We start from the raw sequence: 26,886 nt of genomic DNA, 5'->3' as shown, positions 1-26,886 counted from the left end.
TCTCCTCAAGCAGCTGCCTGACCCCTATATATCCAAAAAGACACCTCCTAAAAGAGGCATCAGATTGTCACTAGGCGGATATCCTTCTGGGACAAAGATAGCAGAAGAAGAAAACTGGTAACAACCCTTGCTGTTCAGCAGGTGCTGCAGGTGAACCCCAGGCAAGCAGGGCCTGGAGTGAACCTCAGCAGACCTACAGCAGGGGGGCCAGACTGTCAGAAGGACAATCAAGAAATAGAAATAACCTCATCATCAACAAAAAGAACGTCAATCTGAAAGATTTGAGACCCAATCTGAAAGCCAGCAACTACAAAGTCGACAGGTGGATAAATCCTTAAAGATGGGAAGAAACCAGCGCAAAAAGGATGAAAACACCCGAAACCAGAAAACCTCTCCTCCTAAAAGGGATCACAACTCCTCACCAGCAAGGGAACAAGGTTGGATGGAGAACGAGTGTGATGAAATGACAGAATCAGACTTCAGAAGGTGGGAAGTAAGAAATTTCTATGAACTTAAAGAACATGTTCTAACCAAATGCAAAGAAACTAAGAAGCTTGAAAAGAGATTTGACGAAATGCTAACAAAAATGGACAAAATAGAAAGGAATATAAGTGAATTGATGGAGCTGAAAAACGCAACACGAGAACTTCGTGAAGCATGCACAAGTATCAACAGCCGAATGGACCAAGCAGAAGAAAGGATATCAGAGGTCAAAGATCAACTCAATGAAATAAAACGGGAAGGCAAGACTGGAGAAAAAAGGGTAAAAAGGAACGAACAAAGTCTCCAAGAAATGTGGGACTATGTGAAAAGACCTAATCTACGTTTGATAGGCGTACCCGAATGCGACGAAGAGAATGAATCCAAGCTGGAAAATACTTTGCAGGATATTATCCAGGACAACTTGCCCAACCTAGCAAGGCAGGCAAACATTCAAGTCCAGGAAATACAGAGAACACCACAAAGATATTCGTCAAGAAGAGCAACCCCAAGGCACATAATCGTCAGCTTCACCAGGGTCGAAATGAAGGGGAAAATACTAAGGGCAGCCAGAGAGAAAGGTTGGGTTACCCATAAAGGGAAGCCCATCAGACTCACAGCAGATCTCTCAGCAGAAACCCTACAAGCCAGAAGAGAATGGGGGCCAATATTCAACATCCTTAAAGAAAAGAACTTTCGACCCAGAATCTCCTATCCAGCCAAACTAAGCTTCATAAGTGAAGGAAAAATAAAATCCTTTGGGAACATGCAAGTACTCAGAGATTTCGTCACCACCAGGCCAGCTCTACAAGAGCTCCTGAAAGAGGCTCAACACATATAAAGGAACAACAAGTACCAGCTCAACTAAAGGGCAAAACAGCCAGCTAGCACCAAAATGGCAGTATCAAATTCACACATAACAATATTAACCCTAAATGTAAATGGACTAAATGCCCCAATCAAAAGACGCAGACTGGCAAATTGGATAAAAAGACAAAACCCATCGGTGTGCTGTATCCAGGAAACCCGTCTCACATGCAAGGATACACAAAGGCTCAAAATAAAGGGATGGAGGAAGATTTACCAAGCAAATTGAGAGCAAAAAAAGCAGGAGTTGCAATTCTCATCTCTGATAAATTAGACTTTAAAGCAACAAAGATCATAAGAGACAAAAAGGGACATTACATAATGGTAAAAGGATCAATGCAACAAGAAGAGCTAACGGTCCTAAATATATACGCACCCAATACAGGGGCACCCAGATACTTACAAGTTCTTAAAGACTTACAAAGAGACTTAGACTCCCACACAATAATAGTGGGAGACTTTAACACCCCATTGTCAACATTAGACAGATCAACCAGACAGAAAATTAACAAGGATATCCAGGACTTGAACTCAGACCTGGAACAAGCAAACCTAATAGACATTTACAGAATTCTCCAACCTAAAACCACAGAATATACATTCTTCTCAGCACCACATCACACCTACTCTAAAATTGACCACATAATTGGGAGTAAATCACTCCTCAGCAAATGCAAAAGAACGGAAATTGTAACAAACAGTCTCTCAGACCACAGTGCAATCAAGTTAGAACTCAGAATTCAAAAACTAACTCAGAACCGCACAGCTTCATGGAAACTGAACAAATTGCTCTTGAATGTTGACTGGATAAACAATGAAATGAAGGCAGAAATAAAGATGTTCTTCAAAACCAACGAGAATGAAGACACAACACACCAGAATCTTTGGGACACATTTAAAGCAGTCTCTAGAGGAAAATATATAGCAATAAGTGCCCACATGAGAAGCAAGGAGAGATCAAAAATTGACACCCTATCGTCAAAACTGAAAGAGCTAGAGGAGCAAGATCAGAAAAACTCAAAGTCTAGCAGAAGACAAGAAATAGCTAAGATCAGAGCAGAACTGAAGGAGATAGAGACACAAAAAACCCTTCAAAAAATCAATAAATCCAGGAGCTGGTTTTTTGAAAAGATCAACAAAATAGACAGCCCACTAGCCAGATTAATAAAAAAGAAAAGAGAGAATAACCAAATTGATGCAATAAAAAACGATAAAGGGGATATCACCACAGATTCCACAGAAATTCAAACCATCATCAGAGATTATTACAAACAACTCTATGCACACAAACTAACAAACCTGGAAGAAATGGATAAATTCCTGGACACTTGCCTCCTGCCAAGCCTAAACCAGGAAGAAGCCAAAACCCTGAACAGACCCATAACAAGGTCTGAAGTTGAGGCAGCAATTAAGAGCTTACCACCCAAAAAAAGCCCAGGTCCAGATGGGTTCACAGCTGAATTTAACCAGACATACAAAGAGGAGCTGGCACCATTTCTTCTGAAACTATTTCAAACAATACAAAAAGAGGGAATTCTTCCCAAATCATTTTATGACACCAACATCATCCTGATTCCAAAACCCGGCAGAGACTCAACAAGAAAAGAAAACTACAGGCCAATACCCATGATGAACATAGATGCAAAAATCTTCAATAAAATACTGACAAGCCGATTGCAACAGCACATCAAAAAGCTTATCCACCATGATCAAGTAGGCTTCATCCCGGGGATGCAAGGCTGGTTCAACATACGCAAGTCTATAAACGTAATTCACCACATAAACAGAACCAAAGACAAAAACCACATGATTATCTCAACTGATGCAGAGAAGGCCTTTGACAAAATTCAACAGCGCTTTATGCTAAAAAACACTCAATAAGCTAGGTATCAATGGAACGTATCTCCAAATAATAAAAGCTATTTATGACAAACCAACAGCCAATATCATACTGAATGGGCAAAAACTGGAAGCATTCCCCTTGAAATGTGGCACCAGACAAGGATGCCCGCTCTCACCACTGCTATTCAATATAGTATTAGAAGTTCTAGCCAGAGCAATCAGGCAAGAAAAAGAAATAAAGGGCATTCAAATAGGAAAGGAGGAAGTCAAATTGTCTCTATTTGCAGACGACATGATTGTATATCTAGAAGACCCCATCGTCTCAGCCCCAAACCTCCTGAAACTTATAAGCAAGTTCAGCAAAGTCTCAGGATACAAAATCAATGTGCAAAAATCACATGCATTCCTATACACCAATAACAGACTTAAAGAGAGCCAAATCAAGAACAAACTTCGATTCACAATTGCCTCAAAGAGAATAAAATACCTAGGAATACAACTAACAAGGAATGTAAAGGACCTCTTCAAGGAGAACTACAAGCCACTGCTCAACGAAATAAGAGAGGACACAAACAGATGGAGAAACATTCCATGTTCATGGTTAGGAAGAATCAATATCGTGAAAATGGCCATACTGCCCAAAGTAATTTACAGATTCAATGCTATCCCCATCAAGCTACCAATGACCTTCTTTGCAGAACTGGAAAAAACCACCTTAAACTTCATATGGAACCAAAAGAGAGCCCGCATAGCCAAGTCAATTCTAAGCAAAAAGAACAAAGCGGGGGGCATCACACTACCAGACTTCAAACTATACTACAAGGCTACAGTAATCAAAACAGCATGGTACTGGTACCAAAACAGAGATATAGACCAATGGAACAGAACAGAGGTCTCGGAGGCAACACAACATATCTACAACCATCTGATCTTTGACAAACCAGACAAAAACAAGCAATGGGGAAAGGATTCCCTGTTTAATAAATGGTGTTGGGAAAGCTGGCTAGCCATGTGCAGAAAGCAGAAACTGGACCCCTTCCTGACACCTTACACTAAAATTAACTCCAGATGGATTAAAGACTTAAACATAAGACCTAACACCATAAAAACCCTAGAAGAAAATCTAGGCAAAACCATTCAGGACGTAGGTGTAGGCAAGGACTTCATGGCCAAAACACCAAAAGCATTGACAACAAAAGCCAAAATAGACAAATGGGACATAATCAAACTCCACAGCTTCTGCACAGCAAAAGAAACAATCATTAGAGTGAATCAGCAACCAACAGATTGGGAAAAAATTTTTGCAGTTTACCCATCTGACAAAGGGCTGATATCCAAAATTTACAAAGCACTAAAACAGATCTACAAGAAAAAACTAACAAGCCCATTCAAAAGTGGGCAAAGGATATGAACAGACACTTTACAAAAGAAGACATACGTGAGGCCAACAAACATATGAAAAAATGATCATCATCACTGGTCATCAGAGAAATGCAAATCAAAACTACATTGAGATACCATCTCACGCCGGTTAGAATGGCGATCATCAAAAAATCTGGAGACAACAGATGCTGGAGAAGAGGTGGAGAAATGGAAACTTTTGCACTGTTGGTGGGAGTGTAAATTAGTTCAACCATTGTGGAAGACAGTGTGGTGATTCCTCAAGGACATAGAAATAGAAATTCCATTTGACCCAGCAATCCCATTACTGGGTATATAGCCAAAGGATTACAAATCGTTCTACTATAAGGACACGTGTACACGAATGTTCATTGCAGCACTGTTTACAATAGCAAAGACCTGGAACCAACCCAAATGCCCATCGACGATAGACTGGATAGGGAAAATGTGGCACATATACACCATGGAATATTATGCAGCCATCAAAAACGATGAGTTTGTGTCCTTTGTAGGGACATGGATGAACCTGGAAACCATCATTCTCAGCAAACTGACAGAAGAGCAGAAGATCAAACACCGCATGTTCTCACTCAAAGGCGGGTGTTGAACAATGAGAACACATGGACACAGGGAGGGGACCACTACACACTGGGGTCAGTTGGGGGGAAATATGGGAGGGACGGTGGGGGGTGGGAAGCTGGGGAGAGATAGCAGGGGGAGAAATGCCAGATGTAGGTGATGGGGAGGAAGGCAGCAAATCACACTGCCACGTGTGTTCCTATGCAACAATTTTGCATGTTCTTCACATGTACCCCAAAACCTAAAATGCAATAAAATAAATAAATGGGAAAAAAAAACAGGGACTCCTTCCCACATTGCTTTTTTTTCTCACGTTTGTCAAAGATCAGATGGTTGTACATGTGTGGTGTTGCCTCCAAGGCCTCTGTTCTCTTCCATTTGTCTATATCTCTCTTTTGGTACCAGTACCACGCTGTTTTGATTACTGTAGCCTTGTAGTATAGTTTGAAGTCTGGTAGTGTGATGCCTCCCACTTTGTTCTTTTTGCTTAGTATTGACTTGGCTATGTAGGCTCTCTTTTGGTTCTATATCAAGTTTAAGGTGGTTTTTTCCAGTTCTGTGAAAAAGGTCATTGGTAGCTTGATGGGGATAGCATTGAATCTGTAAATTACTTCAGGCAGTATGGCCATTTTCATGATATTGATTCTTCCTAACCATGAATATGTAATGTTTCTCCATCTGTTTTTGTCCTCTCTTATTTCATTGAGCAGTGTGTGGTAGTTCTCCTTGAAGAGGTCCTTTACGTCCCTTGTTGTATTCCTAGGTATTTTATTCTCTTTGTGGCAATTGTGAATGGCAGTTCGTTCTTGATTTGGCCCTCTTTAAGTCTGTTATTGGTGTATAGGAATGCATGTGATTTTTGCATATTGATTTTGTATCCTGAGACTTTGCTGAAGTTGCTTATCAGTTTCAGGAGATTTGGGGCTGAGATGATGCGGTCATCTAGACATACAATCATGTCGTCTGCAAATAGAGACAATTTGACTTCCTCCTTTCCTATTTGAATACTCTTTATTTCTTTTTCTTGCCTGATTGCTCTGGCTAGAACTTCTAGTACTGTATTGAATAAGAGTGATGAGATAGGGCATCCTTGTCTAGTGCCAGATTTCAAAGGGAATGCTTCCAGTTTTTGCCCATTCAGTATGATATTGGCTGTTGGTTTGTCATAACTAGCTTTTATTATTTTGAGATACATTCCATCAATACCAAGTTTATTGAGGGTTTTTAGCATAAAGGGCTGTTGAATTATGTCAAAGGCCTTCTGTGCATCAATTGACATAATCATGTGGTTTTTGTCTTTGGTTCTGTTTATGTGGTGAATTACATTTATAGACTTGCATATGTTGAACCATCCTTGCATCCCCAGGATGAAGCCTACTTGATCCTGGTGGATAAGCTTTTTGATGTGCTGTTGCAATTGGTTTGACTATATTTTATTGAAGATTTTTGCATCTATGTTCATCATGGATACTGGCCTGAAGTTTTCTTTTCTTGCTGAGCCTCTGCCAGGTTTTGGTATCAGGATGATGTTGGTGTCATAAAATGATTTGGGAAGGATTCCCTCTTTTTGTGTTGTTTGGAATAGTTTCAGAAGGAATGGTACCAGCTCCTCTTTGTATGCCTGGTAGAACTTGGCTGTGAACCCATCTCGACCTGGGCTTTTTCTGGGTGATAGGCTCTTAATTGCTGCCTCAGCGTAAGACCTTGTTATTGGTCTATTCAGGGTTTCGACTTCGTCCTAGTTTAGACTTGGAAGGATGTAAGTGTACAGGTATTTATCTATTTCTTCCAGTTTTACTATCTTATGTGCATAGAGTTGTTTGTAACAATCTCTGATGATGGTTTGAATCTCTGTGGAATCTGTGGTGATATCCCCTTTATCGTTTTTTATTGCATCTATTTGATTCTTCTCTCTTTTTTTTTTATTAATCTGGCTAGTGGTCTATTTTGTTGATCTTTTTGAAAAATCGGTTCCTGTATTTATTAATTTTTTTGAAGGGTTAAAAGATTATTTTAATATTAGGTCTTGCTGAAAGAGGAGAATGTCACCAGGCCGAGACAAAGCTACTCCTGATAGAAGGAATAGCATGAGTAAAAGCATAGATTAAATAACATCTAGGCAACGATGACAATCTCATGTTTAGGGAGCATGGTCCTATATTTTGTTCCAACTATATCTGATATCTCAAGAACTTTAGAGTCAGAAGATGTCCTGAAGTATTTTTACACTATTTGTGGGAGTGTAAATTAGTTCAATCATTGTGGAAGACAGTTTGGCAATTCCTCAAGGATCTAGAAATAGAAATTCCATTTCATGCAACAATCCCATTACTGGCTATATATCCAAAGGATTACAAATCATTTTATTTTAAGGACACATGCACACAAATGATCATTGCAGCACTGTTTACAGTAGCAAAGACTTGGAACCCACCCAAATGCCCATCGATAATAGACTGGACAAGGAAAATATGGCACATATATGCCATGGAATACTATGCAGCCACAAAAAATGAGTTCGTGTCTTTTTTAGGAACATAGATCAACCTGGAAACCATCATTCTCAGCAAACTGACACAAGAACAGAAAATCAGACACTGCATGTTGTCACTCATAGGTGAGTGTTGAACAATGAGAACACATGGACACAGAGAGGGGAACATCACACACTGGGATCCTTGGGGGTAACTAGGGGAGAAAGAGCAGGGGATGGGGAGTTGGGGTGGGATAACATGTGGAGAAATGCCAGGTATAGCTGATGGGGAGGAAGGCAGCAAACTACATTTCCATGTATGTACCTATGCAACAATTTTGCATGTTCTTCACATGTTCCCCAAAACCTACAATGCAATAAAGTATTTTTTTTTAATGTTCTGGGACCAGCTGGTTCTAAGGTCATAGTAGTTGTACTCTGAAGCAATTATTCCATGCCATGTTCAATTGATACATTGGTGAGGGAAGCAACTGAAGAAGCAATGGCCCCCAAGATTCACAAGGTTGGTGAGATGAGAGGTCACCATGAAGACCAAGATATTCAGAAGAAAAGGTGGGGTAGTGAGAAGACAAGCAGTCCCAAAGCCCAGTAACACATGCTAAGGGTAAGAGGTAGAGGAGATGGTGCTTTTTAGCATGGTGTCGCATTCTGCAGAAGCACTGAGGGCTGCACAAGACAGTGTTTTAAAGGAGGCTATTCCCCCAGGGCTCACTGACCTGACATTCTGCAAGTGAGCTCTGGGGGAATAGTCTCCTTTTAAATATTCTGGACAGAGGACACCTGCTAGCAAAGTAGCTCTGATTTCTATTCTTTGCCTCCCCTCATAGCTCTAGTATAACATTACATTGTATATGCTGGCGCCCTGATTGATGTCTGTGGGTACTAGATATTAAGATTGGGAAGAAAATAAAACAGCCAGTTAATGTGCACCATTTTTACAGGCACTGTCAGTAGCATATAAGAAATCGCATGTTTCTCTCTCAAAAGTAAATCAGTTCATAGCAATCAGTTGGTACATTCGGTGTGTACTTCTGTGAGCTTTTTTGGGGGGGGTATCTTTAAAGTCTTCATATATTGATCCTGTTAACCTAAAGCTTATTTAATAACATAAGCTCTTGGTTATCAATTCGATGTTAAGAAAAATAGAGAAATTAAGAGCTAATGTAATGAGTTAAAGGGATTGGAGCTGTAGAAATGCCATTACCGGGAATTAGGATTGTTTGCTACTGCAGCCAGCTGTGATTTCCCAAATAGGGAGAACGATAAATGCTAAATCCATTACAAATGTCCATCATCTTTCTTTACATGGCTTCTAGTGAAAAATTTCTAAGTGCCTAAATAGCAAGTGGTCTGAAATGATAACAGCTGTTTATTAAAGAAAAAACATCTCAATTTTTGAAAACCATGAGTCAAATATTATTTTCCTCCTACCATTTTACAGGTGTGCAACCTATAGAACAGAGAATTAAAGTAATTTTCCTAAGTGGCAGAGCACAGATATAAATACTATCACTTTGGCCTCAGAGTTTGTGCTTTATTTCATTTCATTTCATTTTTATTATTATTATATTTTGAGATGGAGTCTGGCTCTGTTGCCCAGGCTGGAGTGCAATGGTGCAGTCTCTGCTCACCACAATCTCCACCTTTTGGGTTCAGATGATTCTCTTGCCTCAGCCTCCTGAGTAGCTGGGACTACAGGTGTGTGCAACCATGCCTGGCTAATTTTTGTATTTTTAGTAGAGATGGGGTTTCACCATGCTGACCAGGCTGGTTTTGAACTTCTGACCTTGTGATCCACCCACTTCAGCTTCCCAAAGTGCTGGGATTAGATGTATGAGCCACCGTGCCAAGTCCTTATTTTATTATTTTAAAATTCATCATTTTTTAAAAACAAGAGCCTGTTTATCTCACATAAAATCATTGTGTATATGTGCCACATTTTTTTTGTCCAGTCTATCATCATGGAATAATATGCAGCCAGAAAAAACGATGAGCTTGTGTCCTTTGTAGAGACATGGATGAAACTAAAACCATCATTCTCAGCAACTGACACAAGAACAGAAAACCAAGCACTGCACGTTTTCACTCATAGGCAGGTGATGAACATTGACAACACCTGGGCACAGGGAAGGGAACAAACCCACAGGGCTAGGTGGGGGCATGGAGGGGAGGGGAGGGGAGGAACAGCAGAAGGGATGGGGAGGATGTGGAAGGATAGCACCAGGAGAAATGCCTGACATAGGCAACATGGGGAATGGAGACAGCAAACCACCATGGCATGTATGAACCTATGCACCAATCCTGCAGGATGAAGGATGTACACATGTACCCCAGAGCCCAAATACAATTTAAAAAAAAAACAGAAAATAATAATAATAATAATAATAATAATAATAATAATAATTGTGCAGGTGGGCTGAGGCTGACATTGGTTCAGTAGCTCAAAGAAGGTAAGACTGGCTTCCCTGTGCTTCTCTTCAAATTCCTTTCTGGTGCACAGTGACCAAGGGAGCTCCTGTCATGTCTCCATCCAAGGAGGACATATATAAAGTAAAGAAAATGCAGCGAGAGTGCTGCCTGCACCCGTGGTCAGGAAAAGCAAGAGGCTTTTTATTTAAAATCCTAGCAGAATTTTACATAAGCCTCTTGGCTTTGAACTAGGGAAGGATCAGCAAGGGGTGGCGGTGGTGGGAAGTTGGGGAGGGATAACATGGGGAGAAATGCCAGATATAGGTGATGAGGAGGAAGGCAGCAAACCACATTGCCATGTACATACCTATGTAACTATCCTGCATGTTCTTCACATGTACCCCCAAACCTAAAATGCAATAAAATACATAAAAACATAAAAATAAAATTAAAAAATTTAAAAAAAATTTTTTAAAGATGAATTTTAAAATAATAAAATAAAGCACAAACTCTCAGACCAAAGTGAAAGGATTTAAATCTGTGCTCTGCCACTTAGGAAAATTACTTCAATTCTCTGTCCTTTCAGTTGCACACTTATAAAATGGGAGGAGGAAAACAATATTTGACTCATAGTTTTTCAAGATTGAGATGTTATTTCTTTAATAAAGCTGCTGTCCTTTCATACCACTTGCTATTTAGGCCCTTAGGAGTTTTTTACTAGAAGGCATGTAAAGAAAGATAATGAGCATTTGTAATGGATTTAACATTCTTCATTTGACTGCATGGCTGATCCCCAGAGCTGTAATTTTACTAACAAATTTTTTCAGAAGCCAGTTAGCTAGCAACTGAATCTCACCAACCAGCCACCCTAAACATTCAGTGCTCTTTTTTTCTTCTCTGTTTCTTCTCAAACTTGGTTACTCTCACAAAATCATATAAACTTGCATTTCTTTTCTTTCCTTTTTTCTTGCTCAGTCACTCAGGCTGCAGTGCAGAGGTGTGATCATGGCTTGCTATAGCTTCAAACTCCTGGTTCAAGCAATACTCTCACCTCAGCCTCCCAAGTAGCTGGGACTACAGGTGTACACCACCACGAAAAGCTTTTTTTTTTTTTTTTTTTTTTTTGTAGAAATGGGATCATGCTATGTTGTTCAGGGTGGTCTTGAACTCCTGGTCTTAAGTAGTCCTCCTGCCTCAGCCTCCCAAAGTTCTGGGATTATATGCAGGCGTGGGTCACCTGCGCCTAGCCCTCTGTTTATTTTAAATGACAGCTTTACTGAAATGTAGTTAACATACCATACAATTGATATGTCAAAGCATACAATTCAGTGATTTTTAGAATATTCATGGAGCTGGGCATCTGTCACTACAATCAAGTTTAGAAGCTTTCATTACCCTATAGAGAAATCTGCATTTCTTTGCCACTAGCTCCTACTCTCCCTATACCCCTGTGCTCCCATAGGCAACTGCTGATCGATTTTCTGCCTCTATAGAGTTGCATAATCTGGGCCTTTTATATAAATAGGACTGTGCATTATGTGGGGATCTTTGGTCGCTGGCATTTTTTCTATTTTTTTTTTCTCCTAGAGCAATGTTTACAGAGTTCCTTCATGTCATAACATGTGTCAGTATTTCTTTCCTTCTATGGCTGAATAATATACTCCATGGTAGAGTCAAACTACGTTTTATTTATCTGTTCATCTGTTGATGAACATTCAGGTTGTTTTCATGTATTGGCCATTATTAATAATGCTGCTATGAAGATTCATGTACAAGTTTTTGTGTGGACATATATTTTTATTTCTCTTGGATATATACCTAGTAGAGAGATTGTTGCATTCTATGATACTGTACATTTAGCATTTTGAGAAAGTGTTTTGCAAAGTGGTTATACCAGTCAGTTATGGTGACTCACATCTGTAATCCCAGCTACATGAGAGGCTGAAGTGTGAGGATCACATGTGCTTACGAGTTAAAAGAGACCAGCCTGGGCAAGATAGAAATACCTTGTCTTGATTTTAAAAAATAAATGAAAATGACAAGAAAAGAAACATCCAATGTGGTTAAACCATTTTATGTTCCCACCAGTAATGTATGTGGGTTCCAGTTTCTCCACATTTTCCCCAACATTTCTTTTTTGAGACAGGATCTCACTGTGTCGCCCGGGCAGGAATGCAGTGCTGTAATCATGGCTCATTGCAGCCTCAAACTCCCAGACACTCATGATCCTTTTACCTCAGCCTTTTGTGAAGTTGGGACTACCTTCACATGCCACCACACTCAGCTAATTTTTGTATTTTTAGTAGAGACAGTGTTTCACTATGTTGCCCCGTCTAGTTTCAAACTCCTGGAACCACCCACCTTGGCCTCCCAAACTGCTGGGATTACAGGTGTGAACCACCATACCTGGTTCTCTCTTTCTTTTCTCTCTTCCCTTCCTTCCTTGGTACATGGAAGAAAATAGTATATATGTCTTGTTTTTAGGCCTGAGACTTTTAAAGCATATGAAGGAGTACATGATTTTATTTATAGATGTTTAGAAGGAGATAGCCTTGAATGCAATGGGATATTAAAGGATCCCATTAAAAATGCTTGTAATATGCTTCAAAAGAGCTTTGTGTTTCCAAGTTACCACTTTACTTGTGAGGATACATGCTCCATGAAGCACCTGATGAGACAATTTACAGTTGTAATTTTGTTTTGTTACTCTGTAGATTTAGTTGTGCTCAAGCATTCAGATGATCTTTTCTTAATTTTTTTTTTCCTGAGAGAGAGTCTTGCTCTGTCACCCTGTCTGGAGTACAGTGGTACCATCTTGGCTCACTGCAGCCTCTGTTTCCTGGGTTCTTGCAATTCTTCTGCCTCAGCCTCCTTAGTAGCTGCGATTACAGGCACCTGCCACCACTCCAGGCTAAATTTTGTATTTTTAGTAGAGCAGGGTTTCACCACATTGGCCAGGCTGGTCTCAAACTTTCGACCCATAATCTGCCTGCCTCGGCCTTTCAAAATGTTGGGATTATACATCTGAACCACCGTCCCCAGCCTGTCTTTTCTTTTCAAAACCACCCTGGGTGATTAAACGTTAAGTATGTATTAATGGATATTACTTTGCTGAATATTGCCTAGTGAATATTAAATGTTTATTCTCACCTTTCAGGCATGAACTTATTAACTCTACACGTGAAGATTTACAACTTGATAAACCAGCTTCAGGGGGTAGGTCTTCAGTATTAACTCAGATGAGAAGATCATGTACAATAATTATTTAATACTAAACATCGATTTTTTTAATGGTACCTTTCACATGAAATAAAATGCCTCTAACTATTAATTATATGCCAGTACAGGAGAATTCATGTTGTCCAAATTCTATTACTCTCGAGAACAGTTAACTCAGTTTGTTTGTATTAACCCATTATAAATACATGTAAATATTGCATTTATGTGTAGACAGAACTAAAATAACAGTATTTGCCCTACTTCTGAGATGCAAGATTTATCTGGAATAGTGCATTGAAGAGTTTATTATTGAAGTCTACACCAGTCAATTGAACAAGCACTCATCAACAGTCCATGATACCCAGGACCTAAGGTTTCCTTTTAGAGTATGGAGCCATGCATATCATCTCTTAATTGTTAGATGTGTTTTGAAAGAAATAGAATGGATTTGGTTACTGGTTTTGTTTCTGGAGTGGAGAGGGAAAAACAGAATGGAATCACACTGTTTAGATTTTCTAAAATGGAAGGATTGCCAGCAAGATCATATTTCTGGTCTCCCCATAGCAAATGTTTTCTTTCTTCTTCTTCTTTTTTTTTTTTTTTTTTTTCGAGATGGAGTTTTGCAGTTACATATCCTGGAGTGCAGTGGTGTGATCTCAGCTCACTGCAACCTCCACCTCCTGGGTTCAAGCAGTTCTCCTGCTTCAGCCTCCCATGTAGCTGGGATTACAGGCACAAACAACCATGTTCATCTAATTTTTGTATATTAGAGGTGGGGTTTCACCGTGTTGGCCAGGCTGGTCTTGAGCTCTTAACCTTAAGTGATCTGCCTGCCTCACCCTCTCAGGAATCTGGGATTACAGGCACCTGCCACCACGCCCAGTTAATTTCTGTGTAGGTAGTAGAGATGAGGTTTCACCATGTTGGCCAGGCTGCTCTCAGACTCCTCTCCTCAAATGATCCACCTGTCCTGGCCTCCAAAAATTCTGGGCTTACAAGGGTGAGCCACCCACATTTGGCCAGTTGTTGACTTTCATTTATTTTATTTATTTATTTGTTTATTCAGATGGAGTTTCACTCTCATTGCCCAGGCTGGAGTGCAATGGTGCGATCTTGGTTCATGGAAACCTCCGCCTCCTGGGTTCCAACAATTCTCCTGCCTCAGCCTCCTGAGTAGCTGGAATTACAGGCATCTGCCATCATGCCCAGCTAAGTTTGCATTTTTAGAGAGACAAGCGTTTTTAATGTTGGTCAGGCTGGTCTTGAACCCCTGACCTCAGGTAATCTGCCTGCCTCGACCTCCCACAGTGCTGAGACTACAGATGTGAGCCACCACACCTGGCCCAGCTCTAGACTTTTTATACCTGTTTTATTATCTTAATGTTGAATAAATAAATGCTGGCTGAAATTTTGCAGTTCAGGAGAATCTTCTGTTTCTGTTACATTTTTTCCTTTTTTTTATTGCATTTTAGGTTTTGGGGTACATGTGAAGAACATTCAAGATTGTTGCATAGGTACACATGTGGCAGTGTGATTTGCTACCTTCCTCCCCTTCACCTATATATGGCATTTCTCCCCATGCTATCCACCCCAACTCCCCAATCCCCGCTGTCCCTCCCTTATTACCCCCCAACAGACCCCAATGTGTAGTGCTCCCCTCCCTGTGTCCATGTGTTCTCATTGTTCAACACCCGCCTATGAGTGAGAACATTCAGTATTTGATTTTATGCTCTTGTGTCAGTTTGCTGAGAATGATGGTTTCCAGGTTCATCCATGTCCCTACAAAGGACACAAACTCATCATTTTTGATGGCTGCGTAATATTCCATGGTGTATATGTGCCACATTTTCCCTGTCCAGTCTACCATTGATAGGCATTCGGGTTCATTCCAGGTCTTTACTATTGTAAACTGTGCTGCAATGAACATTCATGTACATGTGTCCTTATAGTAGAATGATTTATAATCCATTAGATATATACCCAGTAATGGGATTGCTTGGTTAAATGGAATTTCTGTTTCTAGGTCCTTGAGGAATCGCCACACTGTCTTCCACAATGGATGAACTAATTTAAACTCCCACCAACAGTGTAAGAGTGTCCCTATTTCTCCACATCCTCTCCAGCATCTGTTGTCTCCAGATATTTTAATGATCGCCATTCTAACTGACGTGAGATGGTATCTCAATGTAGTTCTGATTTGCATTTCTCTAATGACCAGTGATGATGAACATTTTTTCTATGTTTGTTGGCCTCATGTATGTCTTCTTTTGAAAAGTGTCTGTTCATATCCTTCGCCCACTTTTGAATGGGCTTGTTTGTTTTTTTCTTGTTAATCTGTTTTAGTTCCTTGTAAATTCTGGATATCAGCTCTTTGTCAGAGGGGTAGACTGCAAAAATTTTTCCCATTCTGTTGGTTGCTGATTCACTCTAATGACTGTTTTTTGTTTGTTTTTTTGGTTTTTGTTTTTTGTTTTTTTTTTTGCCATTCAGAACATGTGGAGTTTGATTAGGTCAAACTAATTTGTCTATTTTGGCTTTTGTTGCCAATGCTTTTGGTGTTTTGGTCATGAAGTCCTTGCCTACACCTCTGTCCTGAATGGTTTTGCCTAGATTTTCTTCTAGGGTTTTTATGGTGTTAGGTCTTATGTTTAAGTCTTTAATCCATCTGGAGTTAATTTTAGTGTAAGGTGTCAGGAAGAGGTCCAGTTTCTGCTTTCTGCACATGGCTAGCCAGTTTTACCAACACCATTTATTAAACAGGGAATCCTTTCCCCATTGCTTGTTTTTGTCAGGTTTGTCAAAGACCAGATGGTTGTAGATATGTTGTTTTGCCTCCAAGGCCTCTGTTCTGTTCCACTGGCCTATATCTCTGTTTTGGTACCAGTACCACACTCTGTTTTGATTACTGTAGCCTTGTAGTATAGTTTGAAGTCTGGTAGTGTGATGCTTCCTGCTTTGTTCTTTTTGCTTAGAATTGCCTTGGCTATGTAGGCTCTCTTTTGGCTCCATATGAAGTTTAAGGTGTTTTTTTCCAGCTCTGTGAAGAAGGTCATTGGTAGCTTGGCGGGAATAGCATTGAATTTGTAAATTACTTTGGGCAGTATGGCTTTTTTCACTATATTGATTCTTCCTAATCATGAACATGGATTGTTTCTCCCTCTGTTTGTGTCCTCTCTTATTTCATTGAGCAGTGGTTTGTAGTTCTTCCTGAAGAGGTCCTTTACGTTGCTGGTTGGTTGTATTCCGAGGTATTTTATTATCTTTGTAGCAATTGTGAATTGTAGTTCGTTCTTGATTTGGCTCTCTTTAAGTCTGTTATTGGTGTATAGGAATGCTTGTGATTTTTTCACATTGATTTTGTATTCTGAGACTTTGCTGAAGTTGCTTATCAGTTTCAGGAGATTTTGGGGTGAGACAATGAGGTCTCGTAGATATACAATCATGTTGTCTGCAAATAGAGACAATTTGATTTCCTCCTTTCCTATTTGAATACCCTTTATTTCTTTTTCTTGCCTGATTGCTCTGGCTAGAACTTACAATACTATGTTGCATAGGAGTGGTGAGAGAGGGCATCCTTGTCTAGTGCCAGATTTCAAAGGGAATGCTCCCTGTTCTTGCCCATTCAGTATGATATTGGCTGTTGGTTTGTCATAAATAGCTTTTATTATTTTGAGATGCGTTCTGTCAATACCTAGTTTATTGAGGGTTTTTAACATGAAGGGCTGCTGAATTTTGTCAAAAGCCCTCTCTGCATCAATTGAGAATATCATGTGGTTTTTGTCTTTGGTTCTGTTTATGTGGTGAATTATATTTATAGACTGGCATGTGTTGAACCACTTGCATCCCCGGGATGCAGCCTACTTGATCATGGTGGATAAACTTTTGGATGTGCTGTTGCAATCAGCTTGCCAGTGTTTTATTGAAGATTTTTGCATCTATGTTCATCATGGATATTGGCCTGAAGTTTTCTTTTCTTGTCGAGTCTCTGCCGGGTTTTGGTATGGATGATGTTGGTCTCATAAAATGATTTGGGAAGGATTCCCTCTTTTTGGATTATTTGGAATAGTTTCAGAAGGAATGGTACCAGCTCCTCTTTGTATGTCTGGTGCAATTCAGCTTTGAACCCGTCTGGATCTGGGCTTTTTTGGGGTGGTAGGCTCTTAATTGCTGCCTCAAATTCAGACCTTGTTATGGGTCTCTTCAGGGTTTCGACTTCTTCCTGGTTTAGGCTTGGGAGGAGGCAAGTGTCCAGGAATTTATCCATTTCTTCCAGGTTTACTAGTTTATGTGCATAGAGTTGTTTGTAAAAATCTCTGATTATGGTTTGAATTTCTCTGTAATCTGTGGCGGTATCCCCTTTATCTTTTTTTATTGCATCAATTTGGTTATTCTCTCTTCTTTTTTATTAATCTGGCTAGTGGTCTGTCTATTTTGTTGATCTTTTCGAAAAACCAGCTCCTGGATTTATTGATTTTTTTGAAGGGTTTTTTGTGTCTCTATCTCCTTCAGTTCTGCTCTGAACTTAGATATTTCTTGTCTTCCACTAGGTTTTGCATTTTTTTGATTTTGGTCCTCTAGCTCTTTCAATTTTGATGATAGGGTGTCAATTTTTGATCTCTCCTTTTTTCTCATGTGGGCACTTATTGCTATACATTTTCCTCTAGAGACTGCTTTAAATGTGTCTCAGAGATTCGTGTATGTTGTGTCCTCATTCTCGTTGGTTTTGAAGAACATCTTTACTTCTACCTTCATTTCATTGTTTATCCAGTCAACATTCAAGACCCAGTTGTTCAGTTTCCATGAGGCTGTGTCGTTCTGAGTTAGTTTCTGAATTCTGAGTTCTAGATTGATTGCACTGTGGTCTGAGAGACTGTTTGTTACGATTTCCGTTCTTTTGCATTTGCTGAGGACTGATATGCTTCCAATTATGTGGTCAATTTTAGAGTAGGTGTGATGTGGTGCTGAGAAGAATGTATATTCTGTGGATTTGGGGTGGAGAGTTCTGTAAATGTCTATTAGGTTTGCTTGTTCCAGGTCTGAGTTCAAGTCCTGGATATCCTTGTTAATTTTCTGCCTTGTTGATCTGTCTAATATGGACAATGGGGTGTTAAAGTCTCCCACTATAATTGTGTGGGAGTCTAAGTCTCTTTGTAAGTCATTAATAACTTGCCTTATTATTTGGGTGCTCCTGTATTGGGTGCGTATATATTTAGGATTGTTAGCTTTTCTTGTTGCATTGATCCTTTTACTATTATGTAATGTCCTTCTTTGTTTCTTTCGATCTTTGCTGCTTTAAAGTCTATTTTATCAGAGATGATAATGGCAACTTCTGCTTTTTTTTTTTCTGCTCTCTATTTGCTTGGTAAATCTTCCTCCATCACTTTATTTTGAGCCTTTGTGTATCCTTGCATGTGAGATGGGTTTCCTGGATACAGCACACCGATGGATTTTGACTTTTTATCCAATTTTCCAGTCTGTGTCTTTATATTGGGGCATTTAGTCCATTTACATTAGGGTTCATATTGTTGTGTGTGAATTTGATACTGCCATTTTGATGCTAGCTGGCTGTTTTGCCCATTAGTTGATGCAGATTCTTCGTTGTGTTGATGGTCTTTACCATTTGGTTTATTTTAGGAGTGGCTGATACTGGTTGTTTCTCTCTATGTGTAGAGCCTCTTTCAGGAGCTCTTGTAAAGCAGGCCTGCTGGTGATGACATTTCTGAGTACTTGCTTGTTCACAAAGGATTTTATTTTTCCTTCACTTATGAAGCTTACTTTGGCTGTTTATGAAATTCTGCGTTGAAAGTTCTTTTTTTTTATGGATGTTGAATACTGGCCCCCACTCTCTTCTGGCTTGTAGGGTTTCTGCTGAGAGATCTGCTGTGAGTCTGATGGGCTTCCTTTTGTGTGTAACCGGACATTTCTCTCTGGCTGCCCTTAGCATTTTCTCCTTCATTTCAACCCTGGTAAATCTGATGAGTATGTGCCTTGGGGTTGCTCTTCTTGGCTAATATCTTTGTGGTGTTCTCTGTATTTCCTGGACTTGAATATTGGCCTGCCTTGCTAGATTGCAGAAGATTTCCTGGATGATACCCTGAGGAGCATTTTCCAGCTTTGATTCATTCTCTTCGCCACATTCAGGTACACCTATCAAACATAGATTAGGTCTTTTCACATAGTCCCACATTTCTTCGAGACTTTGTTCATTTGTTTTTTTTCTGATATTGCCTTCTGGTTTTATTTCATTGAGTTGATCTTCAACCTCTGATATCCTTTCTTCTGCTTGGTCAATTCTGCTCTTGAAACTTGTGCATGCTTCGCAAAGTTTTCATGTTGTGTTTTTCATCTCCATCAATTCATTTATATTCCTCTCTAAGTTGTCCATTGTCATTAGCATTTCGTCCATCTTATTTCAAGTTTCTTAGTTTCTTTGCATTGGGTTAGAATCTGTTCTTTTAGCTCACAGAAGTTTCTTATTATCCACCTTCTGAAGTCTGATTCTGTCATTTCATCACACTCATTCTCCATCCAGCCTTGTTCCCTTGCTGGTGAGGAATTGTGATCTTTTGTAGGAGGAGAGGTGTTCTTGCTTCGAGTGTTTTCATCCTTTTTGTGCTGGTTTCTTCCCATCTTTGTGGATTTATCCACCTGTTGTCTTTGTAGTTGCTGACTTTCAAATTGGGTCTCTGAGTGAACATCCAGTTTGTTGATGTTGAAGAAGTTGTTTCTGTTTCTTAGTTATCCTTCTCACAGTCTGGACCCTCTGCTGTAGGGCTGCTGAGGTCCATTCCAGGTCCTGCTTGCCTGGAGATCACCTGCAGCAGCTGCAGAACAGTAAGGGTTGCTACCAGTTTCTTCTTCTGCTCTCTGTGTCCCAGAAGGATACCTGCCAAATGTCAGTCTGATCTCTCCTTTATGAGGTGGCTCTTGGATATACCAGGGTCAGGGAGCTGCTTGAGGAGACAGTCTGTCCTTTATAGGAGCTCAAGTCCTTAGCTGTGAGCTCCGTTGTTCATTCAGAGCTGCTGGGCAGGTACGTTTAGGTTTCCTGCAGCAGAACTCATAAACTCCTTTTTTCCCCCCCCCCAGGTGCTCTGTCCCAGGGAGTTAGGACTTTATGAGTTTCCATTGTGCTGCTGCCTTTCTTTCAGGGTTGCCTTGCCCAGCAAGGAGGCAGCCTAGTCACTGTCTGCCTGCAGTTGTTTTGCTAGCTGCTTTGGGCTCCACCCAGCTGCTGTGTGAACTTCCCTGCAGTCCTGTTTATATGGGTGTAGTTAGAACTGCCTTGGCAATGGTGGCCCACCTCTGTAATGGTGGACTCTCTCTGTAATGGCAGGATGCATCGCCAACGGGGTCCTGCCTCAGTGATTGCAGACTACCTTCATAGCGGTGGAGTGTCTCAGTAATGGCAGACGCCCCTCTCCCACAGAGCTGGATTGTCCCAGGTTCAGCTCTGCTTGTTGTGAAACTCTCAATCCAGAGAGTTTCTGAGTGCTGTTCTTTTGTGGTGGTGGGACCAGCCGAGCCTCATCACCTGGCTCCCTGCTTCAGAGCCTTTTTTGTTGTTTTTTTTTTGTTGAATGGTCGACTCTCTCCCAGGTGTTCCAGTCGCCTGTTGAAAAGGTGCTGGGATCTGTGTGATTTCCCATGCAGTGACTCACTGCGCCAGCTGAAACAGTGGCGCTGAGATTCATGGCCGTTTTTTGCCCAGGAATCTCCTGGCCTGGCTCTCTGTTTCATTTTCTTTTTAAATCAGATGAATGGGCAATCTGCCTTCCCGGCTCTTCAATTGCCAGCACCCAGACCAGTGTATTTTGTACAGAGAAACCCCACTCCAGGACGCCAGCAAAGCAGCTGCGCTGGCCAAAACAGCCACGCTGGCGACCAGTGGGGCTCCTCCGCCTGGGAATCTCCTGATTTGTGGGCAATAAAAATCCGTCTGGAAATGCGGCATCCACTCACCCTCTGCACTTTCACTGGGAGCTGCAATCCTGAGCTTTTCCTAGTCTGCCATCTTGGGTCCTCCTTCTTTTTTACTATTTTTTTGGACTCAATTACAATAACGGAAGTAAAGAACAAATTATAAAAGTTAAAGAGCAATGCAGGGCATGGTGGCTCATGCCTGTAATTCTGGCACTTTGGGAGGCCAAGGTGGGTGGATCATGAAGACAGGAGATCAAGATCATTTTACCCAATATGGTGAAACCCCATCTCTACTGAATGTACAAAAATTAGCTGGGCATGGTGGCAGGCACCTGTAGTCCCAACTACTCAGGAGGCTGAGGCAGGAGAATTGTTTTGACATGGGAGATGGAGGTTGCAGTGAGCTGAGATTGTGGCATTGCACTCCCAGCTGGCAACAGAGTGAGACTTCATCAAAAAAAAAAAAAAATTAAAGAGCAATACAGATTCAATAATTATTCTTTTCTACAAATTATATTTAAATGATATCCCTTTTTTTTCAGTTACACCTTAAGCTGTAAAAGCCAAAGGCCCAGGAAGATCTTGTACTTTTTTTCCAGTCTCATGTTGAAGATCTTTATGTAGAAGGACTTTCCAAAGGATTTTTATTTTCTGAGACAAAGTTTTCTTTCTTGTCACCCAGCCTGGAGTGCAGTGGTGTGATCTCGGCTGGCTGCAATCTCTGCCTCCTGGGTTCATGCAATTCTCCTTCATCAGCCTCCTTATTGGCCAGGCTGGTCTCAAAATCCTGAGTTTGTGATTTACCACCTTGGTCTCTGAAAGTGCTGGGATTACAGGCATGAGCCATCGTACTTGGCCCATTTTACATATTTTTATCTTTCACTTTGTAATTCTTCTGGGTCCAACACTGAGTCAGTCACGCCAGTATTAGCTTTTGAAACATAAACACTGTCCACATCTGATTGGCATGCAATTGACATTTTCTTTTTGAGTTCTGATTGGCTTAATCTGAGGGGGGCCTCCATGATGTCACAGGGATGGGTTTTCAGGGAAGTCACAGGGGCAGTACAGGACCTGGAAATGTGTTATCTTCTCCTCAGAGTGAAGCCTGGTAACTGCAGCTGGAGAAGGGTAGTTGACAAACTGACCCAGTACAGTGTTTATGTGGGTCAAAAATAGAAAACTGTGTACAGGCGTGGCTGAGGTAGGGGGATCCCTTCAGTCCAGGAGTTCAAGAGCAGCCTGGGCAACATGGTGTGACTCCATATCTGAGTCCCACCTCAGCCTCTCAGCTACTTGAACCCCAGTGTTCAAGGCTGCAATGAGCTATGATCCCACCACAGTACTCCAACCTGTGAGATTGAGGTAAACCCTGCCTAAAAGAACAAAAAAAAACTATCCAAGTGTGCAAGAGTAGGGGACTGCTTGAAGAAAACATGAGGCTCCCTGGGCTCTGTAATCCCAGCACTTTGAGGGCCAAGGTGGGAGGATGGCTTGGGATGATGAGTTTGAGATCAGCCTGGGCAACATGATGAAACCCTGTCTCTACAAAAAATATAAAAATTAGCTGGGTGCGTGCACAGCTGGTCTAATTTTTGTAGAGATGAGGAGTGGTCTCGCTATGTTGCCCAGGCTGGTCTTCAACTCCTAGGTTGAAGCAACCTTATGATCTTATCTTTCAGAGTTGTTAGGATTACTGGCGTCAGCCACTGCCCCCACCTGGGTTAGGCTATTTAATAATCTAAGAAAGTGCGCCGGGCATGGTGGCTCACGCCTGTAATCCCAGCACTTTGGGAGGCCGAGGCGGGTGGATCACGAGGTCAAGAGATCAAGACCATCCTGGTCAACACGGTGAAGCCCCGTCTCTACTAAAACTACAAAAAATTAGCTGGGCATGGTGGCGCGTGCCTGTAATCCCAGCTACTCAGGAGGCTGAGGCAGGAGAATTGCCTGAACCCAGGAGGCAGAGGTTGCGGTGAGCCGAGATCGCACCATTGCACTCCAACCTGGGCAACAAGAGCGAAAATCCATCTCAAAAAAAAAAAAACACACAAAAGAAAGTGCTCAGGCAGCTCAGTGGCTCATCCCTCTAATCGTAGGACTTTGGGAGGCTGAGGCGAGTGGATCACCTGAGGTCAGGGGATCAAGACCAGCCTGGCCAAAATGGTGAAACTCTGTCTCTACAAAAAATACAAAACTTAGCTTGGGGTGGTGGCAGGCTCCTGTATCCCAGCTACTCAGCAGGCTGAGTCAGGAGAATCATTTCAACCTGAGAAATGGAGCTTGCGGTGAGCCAAGATCATGCCAATGCACTCAAACCTGGGTGACAAGAGTGTAACTCTGTTTCAAGAAAAGGAAGTTAAAAAGCAATGCAGATTCAATAATTATTATTTCCTACAAATTGTGTTTAAATGATATCCCTTTTTCTTTTTGTCCTTATACCTCAAGCTGTAAAAGTCAAAGGTCTGGCGATGATTCCATACCCTTTTTTTTCAGTCTCACGTTGAAGATCTCTATGAAGAAAGCCTTCCCAAAGGAATTTGTTTTTCTTTTTCTTGAGACAGTTTTTACTCTTGTTACCCAGGTTGGAGTGCAATGGTGTGATTTTGGCTCACTGGCTCCTGGGTTCAAGGAGTTCTCCTGCCTCACAGTCGCCCACCACCATACCAGACTAATTTTTTATTATTAGTAGAGAAGGGATTTTTCTATTTTGGCCAGGCTGGCCTGGAACTCCTGACCTCAGGTGATACTATGTGGAATAAGAGGGATGGGTGTGATTGGGGCAGCCTTTATGATATGTGATGGGCATGTTCTGCAGTTGACTTCACCTCTTTCTAAAACTTCCACTTTTTACTATCAGCTCTGACAATTGGTTCTTTTTTATTTTATAGACGGTTTGTTAGAATTAGGTTTATATAGTTTCTTGTTGAATTAACAGAATAATTTTATTTAACATCATCCTTTAGTGTGACTGAAAGCCTCTAATTTTTTACTGTTGTTTGTTTATGGGCATATTTCTTTTTACAGATATGATAACTATTTCATTTTGTGTGTTTCGTATCTCAAAGAGTTCCTATACTAGACCCTTTCAGATTTGGTGCTCATAACATGAAGTAAGAATTTCATACAAACCTTAGATATTAGAGGAAAGCCAATCTAAGAACAAAGAAATTAATTTCTTTCAAGTTGAGATGTGGAGATAGAGGAGACAATTGGATAAATGAGTCGAGAAGTAAGGAGAAAAATCTGGCAATAGATGTAATTTTGGATTTTATAATAGTGTTTTGATAGCACTTGTTGATATCACCAAAATAATTCATCAGTAAGCTCCCTCACAGCTCTCCATTTCTTTTTAAAGAAACCAGGTCTTGTTATGTTGTCTGGGCTTGACTAGAACTTTTGGGCTCATGTTATCCTCCTGCCTCAGTGTCCTAAGTGGCTGGGGCTAATGGCATGTGTTACCATGCCCAGCTTTGAGCCACTCCCAGCCATCAGGTTGCAAAATATTTAAATTTACATACAAAGGTGCAAGGAGATCTCTATATAAATACCACCATGTAAATTGCTAAAATCTTTCTTTCTAGAATTCTGTTTGGTTGTGGCTTCAGAGCAGGGAATAGTAAATTAATTTTTACTTTATTTTTGTTTCTGTTTTTCGTTTCATTTTTTGAGACAGATTCTCACTCTGTCACCCAGGCTGGAGTCTAGTGGCATGATCTTGGCTCACTGTAGCCTCTTCCTCCTGGGTGCAAGTGATTCTCTTGCCTCAGCCTCCTGAGTAGCTGGGACTACAGGTGCCTGCCACCACATTTGGCTAATTTTGTGTGTGTGTATTTTTGGTAGAGACAGGGTTTCACCATGTTGGCCAGGCTGGTCCCTTAACTCCTGACCCAAGTGATCCACCTGCCTTGGCCTCCCAAAGTACTGGAATTATAGGAGTGAGCCACTGCTCCGGACCATTTTTTTTTTACATTTTTAAATTACAGTTTTTATACATATTCAAAAGTAGAGAAAACAGTATGATAAACACTAAAATACCCATTCCTCAATTTCTGTGATCATTAAGATTGTCCACATGTTGTTATTCTATTCTTTTACCTCCCTTTGCAGGAATATTATAAAGCAAATCACAGTCATCACATCATTTTAACTGTTCAGTGTGCATCCCCAAACAGCCACTCTCTCATCACATCTGACAAATTTAACAATGATTTTTTGGTGTCAGCTCATATGTAGCCCTTAGTTGAGTTTCCTTACTCTTATCTAAATAGTATCTCATTTCCTCATTATCTGAAAGAATTTGGCTTTAAATCTGGCTTTAAACAATCTTGATGTGCTAACTTTGGTTGTTATGCCTCTTTTAATCTAAATCAGGCTCTGCTTACTATTTTTAATTCCCATTCCATGAATTCTTTGTGGAAAGTTATTTCTTATTAAATAGCATGCTCATGAGGTTGAAGGATTAAAGAACATTGATCTCGTGGCTGCAGTGCAGCTGAAAGTGTAGCCTGAAATGCGCTACTGCATGGCAGCCAATGGAGGAGGGTTATTACCTTCACGAGCACATAGTAGCAAAAAGCTGCTTCCAAATAGTGTTTATGACTGGACACATTGGCTCATGCCTGTAATCCCAGCAATTTGGGAGGCCAAGGTGAGTGGATCATCTGAGGTCAGGAGTTGGAGACCAGCCTGGCCAACATAGTTAAACCCTGTCTCTACTAAAAATATACAAAAATTAGGCATGCTGGCAGGCACCTGTAATCTCAGCTACTCGGGAAACTGAGGCAGGGGAATTGCTTGAACCTGAGAGGCAGAGATTGCAAGGAACTGAGATCATGCCACTGCACACCAGGTTAGGTTATGTTCTTTATTGTCTATAATGATTTTCTTTCTCTTCTGTTTAAGGATATTGAAAAACAAAGTTTAATCTTTGAAGATCTTTTTTAAGACCAAAAATTTGAAGGACATGCAAATGATCTGTGTGTTGAAGAACTACTAGAAAACATTCCTTTCAGAAGTCCCTCATGATAGGGAATCCCAAGGCTGGAAAACATCATTCAAGTGGGCAATCAAATTAAATTTGTTATTAAAAGATAAAATGATAATTTGCAGACACAAATTCAGTGTCTTCCCTAAGAAGAGATTAATTTGATGAAGATGGGCCTTTTGTTCCCCTCTCATCATGACTTCTTTATATTTACAATTAACATTTAGTTTCACTTATTAAACAAACAATTATTTAGTGTAAGTATCAGATGAATAAAATATGCCCTTACATACAGAATACACTGTAAGAGTTGGGCTAGGGGGTCATCAACTTTTAGAGAGTGATTGCAGCTAATTGACTCCTTGTTCATTCTTGCATTTATTCAGTATAGAAGTAGTAATAACAGATATTTTAAGTTAACATGCTTGTGGATAATTAACATGGCTAAAAGAGTGGTTAAGAATAATAAAAACTTTTGTTTCTGAGGTCCAGAATAAACACCATTAAGAAGTAATTCTTTTTCAACCTCCCCCTTAGAGGACCAGCTAGCATGAAGTTTACATGAGTAAACAGAGTAGAGAAAAAGGAATGTGGGGTAAACAGACTTAACCAGGGAAGTTTTATTATCTTAATCTTCACCTTATGACTTAAACCTCAAATGTAAGAACTGGCTGTCTTCAGCCTG

The 26,886-nt window shown here is 40.6% G+C and overlaps 1 long non-coding RNA gene across 1 annotated transcript in view; it reads left to right on the top strand.

Annotated features, from left to right (window-relative positions):
* LOC116537639 overlaps positions 1-26,301 on the top strand; it is a 42,533-nt gene extending 16,232 nt beyond the window's left edge. Inside the window, exons 2-3 of the long non-coding RNA XR_004263228.1 lie at positions 13,230-13,288; positions 26,120-26,301. This is a non-coding gene — a long non-coding RNA (uncharacterized LOC116537639). The remainder of the gene's footprint in view (positions 1-13,229; positions 13,289-26,119) is intronic.
* The last annotated feature ends 585 nt before the right edge of the window (positions 26,302-26,886 follow it).

This window comes from Sapajus apella, unplaced genomic scaffold (assembly GCF_009761245.1).
Source record: "Sapajus apella isolate SASKATOON/1434 unplaced genomic scaffold, GSC_monkey_1.0 scaffold112, whole genome shotgun sequence".
In the NCBI taxonomy this organism is placed as follows: domain Eukaryota; kingdom Metazoa; phylum Chordata; class Mammalia; order Primates; family Cebidae; genus Sapajus; species Sapajus apella.
This window is presented reverse-complemented; position numbering and strand designations above follow the sequence as displayed.